Raw genomic sequence first — 15,919 nt, 5'->3', positions numbered from 1 at the left:
CTTTGCCCCCACCCCACCTCTCCATACAAGCTCTCCTGACCTCCCTTCATACTCATCACCACAGGGAATCTCCAGCAGATGCTGTTTCTATTTTCTCCTCTGGCACTGGCCCACTTCAGTTCCTGAAAGAGCGCTTATTTATTTACAGCTGACTTTGCCATTTGGAAATACTAACCTGACCCATGGGTGGGATTAATCTGACAAAATTTAGATTCTGTGATGTACATGAGCTCATCATTAGGACAAAATTAAAGTCTGTAAACATCCAATTTGCAATGAATATAAAAAATGACTCTTCTCTAAAATTAGAGGAGATTGTGGAATTCATCTCATACAGCACAGAACCAACACGCTAACTCACTTAATGTTCTTCTCATAAGCAACATAAAGAATGGGGAAGAAACAGCATACACCAAAACCATTCTGACATTATTCCTGCTGTTCAGCACCAGTTTAAGATGTTTACATCCAACCCCACAGCACACGCTTTTCAGGCTACTGCAGCCCCCTGGCACTGCTGAAAAGACAGACCACAGAATCACACTCATCTACCAACTTTCATCAGGCAGCACATACTTGGTTCAACCTAAATGCACAGACTCACCACCATTACTAAAACAGTACGGCTTTTGGGTAGCACAGCGTAATCCAGAGGAAGAGATAACGTTGCAGTAGTGTCAAGGTCTTTTCAGAAAATCTAGTAAGCAAAAGTAAGTTAGAAACACAGGTCCCACTTTCCAAACCTACCACATGGCTCTAATGACAATCAGTGTGATATCTAATGATATCACAACATCCAGTAGTGAAAAAGTAGTTCAATTTATTCAGAAAATCAGTCTGTGGCCATGTACTGGTGGAATTGAGGCATATTTGTGCTGCAGTAGCTGATAATGCATGATAAAACTACCACCAGGGGCTGTGGGACATGCAGAAATTGGTTCCGGCCTCAGGCTGCTTTTCTGTGCTCTAAAAAACAGAAAATACTGTAAAATCCCCTAACGCAACCACAGCCCTTACTATAAAGGGAGAAAACTAGAAAGCAGAGGTAGAACCTCTCTCTGTGCTACCATCTAACTTTCCTATCTAACATCCCTATCCCAATTCCCTACCTGATGCTATGAAGACAAAGACTTTGGGTAGGAAAGAGGATGTACCTGGTAAGGACATTGGTGGTAAAGCCAGGAATCTCAGGTACGCTCCCAAGTGGTCACTAAGATTCCTTGTTTGGGAACTGCTGCCTTAAAGCAGTGGCCAAAAGAACACAGGAGCAATCAGGCAAGGAGAGGAGGAAAAATATTTACTGAACTGTGCCACAGCTGCAGCCAACACAGACGTACAAGAGCAATGAGAAAAGACAACCTCAAATGCTATAGCTGGAGCACAGTACACAGCGTTCTACAGTGCTGTTCAATGAGGAATCTCATGTCTAAAACGCTCCCAGGCAGTGCAATGGCAAGGCTGTACCACAGCACACCAGCCAAAACTAGCTCACACACCAGAGGACTGCGTTTAGAGCTCATCTTCCACTGCGAAGCACAGCTCCGAAGCAGAGCAAAAGGCAAAGGAAAAAAACACAGCATGCTCTTCTGCAAAGAAGAATTAATAGCAATGTAAGCACAGGGAACTTTCAATATTAATAAAATATGGTAGTCAGCCTCCATTCAGCTGCACTGTACAGAAATCACTATGATTTATGACTTTGGGCTAGATCCAATTGCAGAGGAGAAAAGGCTGTGTATGCCTCTCATATTAAGCTTATACCACTTCATGTCTGCGCAGGACACAGGAACAACCAAGGCTGCCTGCTTTACACAGACACAACATTAAAGGAATTAATTTCTAAGGCAGTGGGAAATACTACATGAGAGAACTTTCAATCCCCCAATACTGTCTATTTAATCTAAGCTGCTTAATCAAGTTAATTGAGAGAATTAAGAAAGCACCAAATTCACCAACTATTCTCTAGCCATTCCCAATCCTGTGTTACTCTTCCTGGGCACAAGCTCCCCCGCTGGCACTGCACAATCTATCATCAGCCATTAGGCTGATTACCAGCTATTAGCTTTGCTAAGTACATGTATGAAATTTAAACCTACTTTTGTTATTTACAAGCTATTCGTGTACTGCATATGAAGCAGCTGTACAGTGTTCAGTGTTAACAAGAAAAGCATAGCTGAATATGAGTTATAGCCAGTAAAAGTAGTAATTTCCTTTCCTTTCCTACTGAATATTTGTTTGATAGGACAAACAGGACAGAAGTTTATCATCTTTAATAGCACAGCTGATTCTGTAGGCTGAGGAACAGGTAGGAATCCACCAGAATAACAATTATTAATGTAATAAACGTAACATTCAATTAAAATGTCATTCTAGAAAACACAGAACTGGAATTCCGACAAAACAACAATTTTTTCCCTGTTACAAGACAGAGTGATTAAACTAAAAGATACCCCGCTTCATTTAAAAAGCTAGCTGTTACATACAATAAAAATATCTTCTTGCACCATTAGAGACCTAAATGCAAGAATTCTGCTAAGAGCCTGTCAAACCATACACCCTTGCTGTAATAGTGATCACTAAACTTCCCCCTACAATTATGTTTATACAAGAGACCCTAGCTTTGATTCAAGCACACCACATTCCTTCAGAAACCAAACACAGAACAGCTGTGAAATCAAACCCCACTATATGCAAATATTCAGATCAAAAACATCCAAGCAGAATATCCCTTGTGAAGGCCACTTAAGTGGGAACTCTGTGATGAAAGTTTTATTAAATGTCAGTTATGCCTTGGTGTAAGGATATGCAGAGGAAGCATCCCACACACATTTTTCATAACAGGTGCAAACAGATGCCTGCTCTGCACAGTCTGGATGCTTAAAAGAGTAAGTGTCCGAGTGTCTGTACTGTCAGCAAAGTTCCTGGGGAAATGAGCTACTTGCTATACTCACTACTGTGTTTCCTGCATTCCTAATTCAGGCATCTAAATTTAGATGGCAGATTTAGGCAGCGTACTTCCCACTCTAACAATCAAAACAAACAAACGATCAAGTCACTTATCTTCATCCATATGCAGAAGCAGTAAAACTCCATGCACAGACAGAGCAAACTGTAGTACATTACAGCAGTCTATCAGTCTCTGCAACCTAAAGCTACAGGGCAAGAGAAATAGTCTCCTCTCATCTCCTGACACACGCGTTAGTAATTACACATTAGCCTGTGCTCACTACTTTGTGGCATTTCTGCCCAACCTTGGGCATAACTCCCATGAGTTAAAAGCTATTTCACCGCGATTAAAAAATAAAATTTACAAATTAAAGGAGCAAGTTGGCTTGGCTTCATTGAAGCTTCTTCCTCCAGCATCCTCTATTAGCAGAATGGAGACAAAGCACAGAAGTAACGCCAGATCAGTAAGTCTCACGTCTCTGCAGTGTCAATACCTTTCAGCTTCAATTTCCCTTTGGTGTTTTCTTCCAGTAGTCAAATTGTGACAGCCTGACAGATATGGATTTCTTCTTCTCTTGCACTTTTATTCAACTTTGCTGGAATGAAGTGCATATAAGTGAATAAACTGCTAATTCTTGTTAGTCTAAGAGTAGGAAACTAAAGCCAATTACCAATGCTGTAAATGGCTTGCTGGAAAAAACAGCATAAAATAAAAGACCACCCTATCCCTGGACATGAATTCAAGGCAGCAATCTCATCCACTTTCTTCTATTCCCAGCACCACTTAAGAGGAGCCACTCCAGCAAGCTAATGTCCCACAACAAGGAGTTCAAGCACACACAAGTATCTCACAGAAACTGCTGACACAACTGTGTCCCTCACCTACAACAACTGCTGACATTTCACATTTCATTTCTTAAAACTGATGAATTTTTACGCTTAGTTGATTTGCTGAATTCATTACCTTTTCTCCAGATGCATACACGTTTTCACATCATCGATAGATGACCACTGTACTTACAATGCTGAATCTTACTTTATTCAAATCACCAATGAACTACACATAAGATTTTTAAGATAACAAAAAACTGTTATGTTAGCACTGACCAAAGTACAGAGGATCTTCTTTATCTGATATTTTAAACATTTTAAGTAACCAGCAGCCTCAACGTGCTATTTGCTTTTGAATAGGAAAGATGACAGAAAACACACCCTTTTTATCTTGCAACATCAAAAACGAGGACTATATAAATACTTAATGAATGATCACTACATTGTGAATTGCAAGCGTGACAATCACAATTAATATTAGCCAGATGTTAGCAGCCTCAGAGACTGACAATACCGAAATCTAAGGAAACAGCAACAGCGAACAGCCATCACATCAACAGTCCTTTTACAATCCTTTACTGAAGACTTAAGACAGAAAAGTTTCAGGCTTTCTACTGCATCTAACTGCTGAGAAAGACCAGCAGATAACACAAAGGAAAAGTTACAGAAGACAGAGTTAGAACAGTCCAGATCCTGGTTACGTTTCAGGACACAGACCTACTTCTGCAGGAAGGAAATCCTCATTCTTCTGGCAAGGCAGGATAAAGGTGAGATATCTCTCAAAGTCCATTTGCGAGATGTTCCTTCGGAATTGTTAAAACAGAAAGGGACAGCCCAGTCAAAACAGCACGTAAGTGCATTTGAGTCTTGGGTAGCCAACAAGAACACTTCAGGAAATTCACAAGAAAGTGAATTCAACTAGAGAGTCTCTGCTGTACGGCTCTGCAAGAATTAGTCTGCAGTCAGCTCAAAGATGGATTTCACTGCCATGTTTTATGCTGCACACCAAAGCTTACTTGTCACTCAGCCTCTGACAAATCCTCAAAGATAAAGTTGCTAAGTCACACGCTGCAGCGCAACACAATCCAACTCGGCACCTGACACCCATCACCAACAGGATTAGCCCACAGTGTCCAACCCAAAGATACACAAAAGGGAAGGAAATATAACTGCTGCTGCTTAGCCTTGGTTTAAGTTTAGCTGACTTTATTGTGAACAGATCTAGGTCAAAGCTGAACACCCATGTTTCTCACTAAGGAAAAGAATACACAAGGGATGAACTAACTGCATTGGTCTCCGAGGCAAAGAAAACATCCCTTTAAGAAAAATGACACAAAGTCTCCACTATACAAACAAATTTAAGTGCACTAGAACCTACCATTCCATTTTTGGTCCAGAATTACGCGAAAAAAGGAAAAAAGTGACTTCTTCCTAATGATCTTGATGTGCAGGCCCAGTCTGTAACAGGAAAGGGGCAGCTGAAATACAGCCATTAGGTTTTAAGTAAATACTGCCAATCGGATTCCGGCAGTTCTTAGCTGAAAGTCCTCCTCAGGCCTCACTGCTCACATCCACTGTTTGGTCTCCAGAAACATTCAGCTGCATCCATGAATGTCAGTGGGTGCCATTTTTTTCCACATGGAGGAATTCGGTTTCACACGTTTGTTTCATATTCATTTCCATGTCAGATGCCATTTTGCCATGCTGCCATCTATTACACAGCAACAACACATAACAGAATATTGCTGGGAATGTTCAACCTCTGCCGCCATACCACCAACATCCGCCTGACGACATGAGCTAACATCAAAATTAGGAAGCACTGCTTTCAGAGCAGCGCTCACCCATCAACCAGAGCTCTTCCTATCTTAAACCGCATTTTATAAAGACAACTTCAAGTCATTGCTGACAGACATGTATATGTTAATGAATCTGTGTTGCTCTCGACAACATATGCAATCCCATGAAAAACACGTGTGGGAGAGGTAGCTATCTGGTCTGGCAAGTTTCAGTCCACAGCATATGTTTATTTTCTAACAGTAAGTCCAACAACAGTAATTTACAGAATTATCAGCAAATATTTAGCTATTCATAGCAACCATACACTGAGCTTTGACTTAAGGCCACTGGTTGAATAACCACATTTTTTTAACCATTGGTTTCAGAGCAGCAAATGGGCTTAATAAATACTTTAAGACCCCAGGACAACATGTGTGGCCTACATTTCCATTAGCCTCAAGCTGTGTGCTCTATTAGCGTAGCCCAGCAAAACGGAACAAAATGAACTGCATCAGTCTAAGCCGAGTTCCACCAGCACAGAGCCCCATTTCACGGCCAGCAGGACCAAGCAACACCAACTCGTGCTCCCCTCAGCCAGCCGCCTCTCTTTGGCCTTCAGCCAGGGCTTATGAAGTCCAGCAACATTTACATCAAACCTCTACATTTCCCTTTGTGTATATTACATTAAGAAGAGTACATTTATCGTCACTAGGAGAAGGAGGAAAAGGAAGTGAACAGCAACACTGCTCCATGTTGCTTCACTCAAGCTGGGATACACAGCACCCAGAAGTGCTCTAGAAGCCTCGTGTTTGCAATGAAGTGACGCTGCCAGAGCACGAAAGCACACGAGTAAAGGATGTCAGTGAACAGCAGTGAGCAGCCAAATGAGCTAAAGAGAAAATGCAGTCTAAATGCAACACGAGGTACAGAGCTTTGCTCTGGTAAAGGCATCCCTTCAGCTTCTTTTCACCCTCTTTTTCACTCTCATCTTGGCGAAGAGGAATTAAGGAGACAGGACAGCTGGGTGCCTAACCACTGGTGCTAATCACTTTAATTAAGTATTTTAAACTGTAAATTTATCAGGAAACCATGCTCTGCTTTTCTATTCCATTGTGGCTACTGTAGCTTTAGTGTGTAAGCACAGGCCAAGTCTCCAGCTGTCTCAATTAAAAAAAAAAAAAAAAAAAAAAGAAGATCCAATTGAAGTAACCCTCAAACAGCACTCTGAAATCCAGCACAGAGTTCCACTGTGCCAAGTATTCTCCTTCCCCCAGAAAGAAGGCTGTGACCTATCCACAGAAGAAGGGCAAATGGTGATTGCAAAAGAAAATAAGACAAAAAGAGCTGGCTTGGTTTTTCTAGATATACGGAAAATCCATTACAGAAGTTCACAGAGCAACAATGAGGCCTGATAAGTTAATGAGCTTCTGCACGTGAAGTCATGGGAGAGGTGGCCCATGGCTCAGAAATTCCTGTGTGGTACAGGACACAAATCATGAGGATGACTAATTTGGTCAGATCAAAAAGCACTAGCTCTGATTGCTTCAGGAAGCAAGATACTCAGGCAGTACTTCACTAGAGGGTTGGGGTTTCGTTGTTTGTTTTTGCCTTTCTACACATAAAACAATAAAAAAAACCCAATGCAAATAAACAAAACCCTCAACTCTCAAGGGTTACTTGGAAAAAGCCACAACTTTGATTACATCAAAGCCCCAATCCTGTTGGACAGGAAGCCTGGGGCTTCTGAAAGGGCATCGGTAACATTAACAAAGGCAGCCACATAGATGCACTGGTGCTGGATCTGCAGGATGGAGCCCAGCAACACCCATACACCTGTAGCAGGGCTTTGGCAAGGCCATGAAGCTCTGCTACTCATCCTCGTGATGTGGGAGCTGTCAGCCTGCACACAGCCTGGCACAGCCAGAAGCAGGACTCTGAGGCATGTCAGCCACTAAGAGAACCAGCTAGTACCAACGCCACTTATAACACTTTGACTCGTTAAGAGAATGTGTGGTATCTGGCATTATTCTGTCAGCAGCACCAGACAATGTCGCAGCAATTTGATATTCGCATTCCTGACAGGCTGCTTTAGTTACAGAAACAACATTAAAAATGCAGCATCCTTCGAAATAGTTGGAGAAGCGAGGCAAGTTCCAGCCCCAAGCACAACAAACGGCTCCACGGGACTGGCTCCTCCCTGGAGGACGAAGCCTTTCACAGCCAGCAGACACCTTACCAGGGATCGTTTCTGTCACCCGTGGCAAACATGCTGTGAAAATATCAGTCATAACTTATACACTTCAGCCAGTATCAAACCAGCGACCAGCCACGTCCACGCAAAGGACACTTTCCCCGCACAGCACTCCAAGCGCCAAGTACTGAACACAAAGGAACAGAAGCGACTCGCTGCCAGCACGGACGCTGCCACATCAACTTCCTCTGCCGCGCTGACACACAGGCGATCCTCGAGAATGAATGGGGCAGAGCGCAGCGCGCAGTTCTCCAGCCCTCGGCCGCAGAATCGCTGCACGCCAGCACCGCCAGCAGCAGGACTTTTTAGAAGTAACTAGAGGACGAATTCGGGCAGTACTTTTCTTTGTGGCAAGTCAAGCCTCGCGTACGAATCGAGTTGCCTCTTCCCCTCACTAAGATGGCTCAATATTTCCAGCCAATCTGAACGGTGAAGCCGAGGTTTTAGTACCTGAAAAAGCACCAACTAAAGATTGCCAAATACTGGCTTGCGGCAGGCGTTACACAGGAGGGTCTGCTTTCACCGGCGTAAAGTCAAATCAACACAAGTTTATAAGAAACCTAAATCTTCAGCTAAGCTAACATGTAGGAATAATTCTCTTCCACAAGTCAAATAAGTAATTTCTTCTTCAAAACGTTACGTTATTAAACAGCAAACATTCCAGAAATGTATTTCTTCAAACACCAGCATGGAAAACAGCACTGTGTAAAAAAGCACCTCGTCTCCACAGACCTCCCATGCAACAAAACACAGAACTACCACAAGCAGACGAACCTATCCGCCCCAAACTTACCATAAAAGAACCATCAAAGCAACTCTACGGATCCGCTACGCGACCAGAAGGGCAATCCAGAGGACAGGACGCGAACTGTAAGTAAACTCAAAGAAGGCCGAGAAGAAACTCGCCGCGACTCGCAGGACGATTTCCCCACGCGGTGCTCCCCGTGGCAGGAAGACCCCGCCGCGCCGGGAGCTGCTGCCCCGGGAGGCGCGCAGACGAGCCGGGCGCTGGCGCGCGGCGCTGCCCGGAGCCGCGGCCCAGCGGCGAGGCGGGCAGGGCGCCCAGGGGTGGGCGGCGGGACCGGGGCGGCGCGCCCCGCTCGGCTGCGCCGCGCTCGGCTGGGCCGGGCCGGGCCGCCCGGGAGCCCCGCCCGGTGCCCGGTGCGGGCGGGAGGCGGCCTGGCGCGGCTACCGGGCTTTGTGCGCGCTGCCTCCCCCGGCGCCGCCCGCCGCCGCCGCCGCATGCGAGAGCCGACGCAGCTGGGGAGAGCGGCGGCGGGGACCGCCGTGCCCCCTCGCGAAAGCCGATCCCGCTGATCTCATCGCGGCGGGTCACGAATCCGATGGCCGGGGAATTAACACCAGATGGTGACGCCCCTTCCCCCCGGCCGGCCCTCCCGTCCGCGGGCGGACCCGCGCCGAGGGGGAGCTCGGCCCCGGCACCCGGAGTTCGGCTGCGCGGAGGGCGCCGCTGCCCGCCCGGAGCCGGAACCGCCCCGAGCGCCCCGGGCGGGCCGGCGTGTTCGTGGCGTTTGCAGGGGGGTTTCTGCAGTGTTTCATCTCTCTATGAGATCTTTCTCAGTGTTTCATCCCGGTCTCTGCCTGTGACACTTTGGGATGCCAAAAATAAACGCATGCTTCCAGGTAAGCGCTGAGTCACGGCCAGAGCAAGTTGTCAAACCACTGTAAGCTACACAAGAGTCAAAAGGTGAGCACTTCCATCACTGCTCATTAACATCTCTAAACCCTAACTTTATAATTTTACTGTTTTATAATCCTAATAACCCTGGCTCTAAGTTGCCCGTCACACACCCTGCTCAGCTCACAGCTCCACACACCTCACTTCAGAAGCAGCTTTTTCTTGCACCGCCTATGCACATTCCTCCCCAAAACTTACTACAAGGAGGGAACCAATGAAGATTAACCTTTTAAGGGGACACAGTAGCAGTCCTTACATTGCACTCCTTATGGGTGACATGAAACAGATGTCTCTTGTGGGAAGAGACAGTAAAAGCTTACAGAGGTGAACAACTTACAGTACTTACCACTGTTGTTTTTCCTCAGATTCTACTTCTTCAAATGCTATCTGTACTCTGTACTTCTGGGGTGGAGCGCAAGAAATTTTTACAATTTTCATGATGATATTTACTTTCACATTACCTTTTTTTTTTTTTTACTGAAGCCTTCAGACCTTAGCAAGTACAAAGCACTAACAAGACAAGAAAAATGGCTGTGCTTAAACCATAAACAATGGAGAGAAGATTCTCAGACCCTAAAGCTGCAAATTCTTTGAGTCTTCAGCAAAAATACCTCAGGATGAGCTGCAATGCAAAAGACCATTTGTTTCACACATTCCCCATGGGCACGAAAACGTAAGATGATGGCAGTGGCTTCTGTGGGGATCTGGAGATGCCTGCAGGGCTCCCACACTCAGAATGTCCACCAAACTGATGTAGGAAGCTAGACTTATATCGAATTCCCCCTCCTGGCTCTGTGTACACACCTACCTCCCAACCACCGATGTATTCTATGTATTAAATGGATGAATGGGAAGTCTTCATATGTAAAGTTCTTCAAGTCTAGAAAAGGTTTTCTCCTGCTCCACATTCACTCAGGTGGCTGCTGATTTGTATACACACAATGGGAAATCCTGGAATGACTGGTCTTCCATATTCTTTCCTAGTGGACAAGTTACTGAATTTAAATCCTGTGATTCTCTTGGATTTGAGTACCAGTAGGATCTACCCCTTGGCTTTCATCTGGGAGAGAAGCTTTAGAATGGGCAAGGTTTGAACAGTTAAGGAGGAAAGCCTGTGCCATGCTTTCTTTTCCTCAGTTTCTAACAGAACCCTTTCCCTTAAGCAGCTTCTCAGTGCAACTGTGTCTCCTAGCACTTTCTCTGGAAGTAGGCAGTATGATTTTCAGCATAAGATGAGATGTGGTTGTTCATGTCTGTGCCAAGCTCAGTGCAGAAAGCAAACTTGGAAAGTCCTTCTGCACAGTTTGTAATACCAATTCCACATATAAAAGATGAAAGAAATCATATTAGAAGTCAACTTTTCTATCTTTCCAGCTAGGCTTTAGACACCTAGGTCTGAAAATTGAACAATGCAGAGATCAATGAAACAGAACAGAGTTTTGGGAACACACTTCATGTGCAAGTGCAAAAATACTTGAAGGTGTAGAAAGTGTCATTTTAATTAATGAGGGCTAGAATACACTGTCTTATATAGATCAAAATATGTATGTGCCTCATATATAGATGAGAATACACATGTACCTCTCCACACTGATCATTAAAGGAACAGAAAACAGACAATACAAATGTGATTTCATAGAATCACCAAGGTTGGAAAAGACCCACAGGATCACCCAATCCAACCATCCACCGATCACCAATAGCTCTCACTAAACCATGTCCCTCAACACAACATCCAAACATTCCTTTATTATAAATACTATGTTTTCTTGCATCACATTTTCTATTTAAGGCACTTAAGAAATCTGTATTTTCTCTAACAACCCCCTCATTAGAGCAATACTAGAATCATCATTCTTATAAAGGAACAAAAGTTGAAAAGTATGATGAGTTGATTTCTTTTTCTCACAGATTTTAGAAATCCACATGAAAAGCACTTCCTGGTGCCATAGCTTCTGTACCATATCTGTCCTTGTAGCAGCGAATTCAAACTTTATCAGCTGTGCTTGCACTCTATCAAAGCTATTAACTAGGAAGCTAGGACACCTGCATCTCAGTGAGCTGAGAAATGGCTACAAGACAGAGATCTGCTCTTCCATGTCATTGGGCAGAAGTTGGAATTTATTTCTTCAAGTAAAAACTTGTAGAACCACAACAATGAAAGCCCACACAGATTAGAAAATCAGTGGTTACATAAATGTATAATTAGTTCAAAGATTCTGAACAGAGCATAAAGATTTTGAATGCCTCATTTGAGAAACAAGGATGACATTCAGAAACACTTAACACTGCAGACATGGCTTATTTTAAAATGTCAAAAGTCCATCTAAAAGCAGAGCCACCCGTACTCCCAAATGTACTTCCAAAGCTTACTATATACTTCATATCCTCTAACATAGACAAGCTTCTTTCCCAAACACATCAGATAAGGAAAAAAAAAGAACGCCACTACTTTCAGACTACAAAAGCACAATACTTACAAGTTAAGAAGAAAGCTGTTCATGTTCTTTTTGTTCATGTATTATTTTCAGAGCCCAGAGTCACAAGGACTAAAGTCACTGATTTCTCTATGGAGTTGGTGTTTAAGTGGTTCCTTTATGCAAAATTTAGTTGGACAGAGGCGGCCATAAGTTCCCACCAACAGAGAAGCAAGACAGCCAAAGGTTTTTAGAATTTTTTCTCTTAAACACAGTAATGACTGCTTGTCTTGTGCCAGCAGTAAACAAGGCAGAGACATCTCAGAAGACATAACACAATCAACTGACAAACAATGGCAGCAGTTATTAGAACACTGAAAACAATGAAAAATTCATTCTACTTACTTATCCAGAATTCTGCAAGACCAAAAGGGCAAATTCTAGCGGTTACATTCTGATGCAGAAGCCTCTGACTGAGAATGACCTCTAAGGAGGCAGTTCCTGTTCGGGAAGCCAGCCTACTTCCACTGCCTGCTGCAACCCAGGACAAGTAGGTGTTCACTAGAACTTGCTTTGAAACTACATTAAACCCCTTGAATTCACTACAGCGTCACAAGTGTCATCAGAAACTGACTGACTTCTAGTTAAACACAGAACTCTGGTGTTGTACTCTTGGCTTTGGAATGTATTAATGCAGACAATCATACCATGTACAACTTCTAATTTTCAAGTGGTATTACTGGATAGCACTTTCCAAACTATATTACAGCAATCACATGCCACTATTAAAAGACCATTTTCAAAAGAGAAATTAAACACAAAAATCTCAGTAAAGAAGCAATGGATATAGAGTCTGGGACCATGACTGTCACAGGAAACTCAAAAACCAAGTTAGCATACAAGATTGCTGGTGCTGCAGCAGATAATGTTTTTGGTTTTGTTGCTGCTGTTTTCAAAAGGACAGTCAGACCAAGGTGCAAGAACTCAGCACTCTTAAAGCACCAGGATCATCTTAGCTACATTTAGACTGAATCTTGAGTTATCCAGACTGCTTGGATTATAAAGCACTGTTTATCCATTCTGCCACATCAGCTACTGAGGAAACTCTTTTAACCGTTACTGATGCTTTTGCTAATATCAGTATTTGTCCATTGAACTGGTCAAGTGAGAAAATAAGTCATTATGGTCTCCTATGGGAAAAGCACTGACCTTACAGTTAGCAAGAGTGACTGTAATGATCTTTTCTCTCCCATCTTTTTCTTTTGAAGTAAATAAGACATCTCAGAATAATTACTTGTGGAAAGCCACGAGATACTTGGATCACAGGCAACTACAGAATGCAAATCCATAGTATATTAGCTGTTATATCAAATACTGTCACAAGCAACTGATGTGGTTAGATGTATCACCTAGATTTCCACATGATGCATTTCTGAATATCTAAGTAATATGTATACCTCAGTCAGAAGTCATTGTTTCCTAGCTGAAGCAGAATGCTTTTTGTTTCAAAACTGCTTTCCGAATCTACTTAGTTTCCACAGTGTTTTGGAAGACAGATATCAAACAAATAAAGACGTAGGTCCAAACCAGATTATTCTCTTGAAAACATAGAACTTACCCTGCATTTGCCTTGATTCTTGAAGAAAAATCCTGCATTTTATATAACTTTGGGAAACTATAACCAAAGGCAGATTTATTCACATCCTCCCTGTAAATATACAATGTTGCTGTTAACCAAAACATTCCAGACATTCAACTTTGTTATATATTCCTAACATTCCTCAAATATTAGCTACATCTATGAGTTCTGTTTCACAATCGTACTATGCTGGAAAAAAAAAATCAGTGTCAATTGCTACTTCCACAAAAATTACACTTTTGTTGTTCAGAAAGCATCGTGATACAGCAACGTGCCTCAGAACTAAAAGAGATATCAACATTAATACATTTTTCTTCCATCATGTTTAAAACAAACAAAAAAAGTGAACAAAACCCTTTGTTTTCCCAGCCCTGAATAATTACTGAAAGATATCACCTAAGCTTGATTAATATCCATTTGGATTCTTTTTCTACAAAGACTGGTCACCAACATCTGAAATTCCAGGAAACTTCATCTGAAACTTTCAGAGCATGTCACATATTTCAGTTCCCTGACTCGAAGGGCAGAGGGGAGGGGAGAGAGTCTCAGAGGTTTTTAGCTATCACTATTGCACACATTTCTGGGAGTACTCTTGTAACTGTGAAGTCTTTTTCTTGAAAGCATTTGGTTTCAGTAAAATTAAATCACTAAGTGTACCAGGCATAATGTGTGGCCTGTGAGAATGCAAAACAAAAAAGTCTGTGTTAATTGCTTAGGTGCAATAACTTAGACAACAGGATTTAAGAGAGATTCTGCTAATCCACCTTACTTTCTGGGTTTCAATTATTAACTTCAGCACTGCCTGTTTTTGCAGCAAAGCCACTAAGTCGTTTGCCCTAAGTGATTTATTCAGTTTGCCCTCAACCCCCTTCAAGATTTACAATGATACATATCTTTGGCAATTTTCCCCAGGAGATCTTTTGTTTCTTCAACTTGAAAACATCCATTCACATCAAAAGCAGAGTCAGTACAGTTTATTATCCATTAAACCATTTGAATATGATTCTTCTACTAAAGACTGTGACTGCAGGCAACCATCTGGGGTATGGGCACACAAAAGGCTGTTCTTAAGGGTGCATGCACAAAAGCACCATGGGGATATGGAAGTGTGTACCACACAAAGACACCCAATTGTCTTTGCTTTCATGCTTTTTTGAAGGTGCCATAAGCATCTAATCAGAGAATTCAGCATCAGAGAGGCAGCCCTCAGATGGCAGACGTCAGCTCCAGCGAGGACAGATGGTGAACAAAGGTGAAAATCACACAATGAGCAGGGTTCTGTACAGGGAGGAGGTTTCACTCATGAGTTACAACAGCCACAACCTAAAAGTACAATTTTCTTTCTGGGACTCTCACAACTACAGGCCAACTTCCCAGTAACTCACAGCACGTGTAGACTCATTTCTCTCGCTTTCTGCAAGGTGTTACCAGCACTTATTGGCAGCACCCACAGGTATCTGGGAAAGAAAGCAATGCACACTGCTGCAGGGACACTCGTTTGGCAGTCGCCTGTCAGAGGACACAACTCACTGTCTGCCTTTCAGAACAGAAACTTGAGGTCTGAGAACATAAAGAAAACTACTTAATTTAACTCACACAAGATACACCTGAAAAACATTATTCAATACTTTTAATCATCCAATATGTTACAATTGTTTTAAAAATAGGTTTAATAAAGAAACAAGTTCCCCTTGGACAGAGCTTTTCCATACAGTAATGCATAGAGTACATCCCACTGCTAACAAAACTTTGAATGGCTAAGTGTACTTTCAGCTCATCTTGCACTTCTCCTAAGTTTCTGAGAAAAGTTTTACATCATATTTAAACTGCAAGGAGTCACTGCAGTAACTTTCAGGCAACAAATCCCCAATATTTAAATAAACAGCAAAATGTCTTTCTGAAAAAGAGTCTGAAAGAGGCCATAAGTCAATATAGACAGGCACCAGCCTTCTGAAATGGCACAGTCCTTGCTGAATTTGTAACACATTTTCACTATTGCAGTTGCTGCTATCTAATAGGAAAGTCCTTTCTTTTTCTTTTCATAATATTTTCTCCTAAAAATAACGGAATGAAACAAAAAAATGCATAGACATAAAATACTAGTGTAAGGGTACATACAAGGTAATCTTCTAATTACCAAAATATATATATATATATGTATACATACATACACACTGCGGTCTGTCTTCCTATTCCTATGTGCATGAAGTGTATATGTATATATATGCACACGCACAAAAATCTATGCATCCTTGAAAGACTTTTCTGTATTTGCAGAACGTTGCCCAGGCACGGACATGTTCAGCATCCTTGGGAAGGTTGTCACTTGTTCACTTCAGATTCCGAAAGCTGATCCA

The 15,919-nt window shown here is 42.6% G+C and overlaps 1 protein-coding gene across 9 annotated transcripts in view; it reads right to left on the bottom strand.

The window, feature by feature from the left end:
- Positions 1-15,919, bottom strand: part of SPSB4 (splA/ryanodine receptor domain and SOCS box containing 4) — a 169,069-nt gene that overhangs the window by 94,772 nt on the left and 58,378 nt on the right. For 4 of the 9 annotated variants that reach the window (XR_007378916.1, XM_048955310.1, XM_048955300.1 and 1 more), the window contains exon 1: positions 8,601-8,825. The exons of 3 other annotated variants lie outside the window; for them this stretch is intronic. The gene's annotated coding sequence lies outside the window, so the exon portion shown is untranslated. Of the gene's footprint in view, positions 1-8,600; positions 8,826-13,541; positions 13,632-15,919 lie in introns of those variants that run through there. 2 more of the 9 variants (XM_048955304.1, XM_048955302.1) reach the window with 1 other exon arrangement.

The sequence above is a fragment of the Lagopus muta genome, chromosome 9 (genome assembly GCF_023343835.1).
Source record: "Lagopus muta isolate bLagMut1 chromosome 9, bLagMut1 primary, whole genome shotgun sequence".
In the NCBI taxonomy this organism is placed as follows: domain Eukaryota; kingdom Metazoa; phylum Chordata; class Aves; order Galliformes; family Phasianidae; genus Lagopus; species Lagopus muta.
This window is presented reverse-complemented; position numbering and strand designations above follow the sequence as displayed.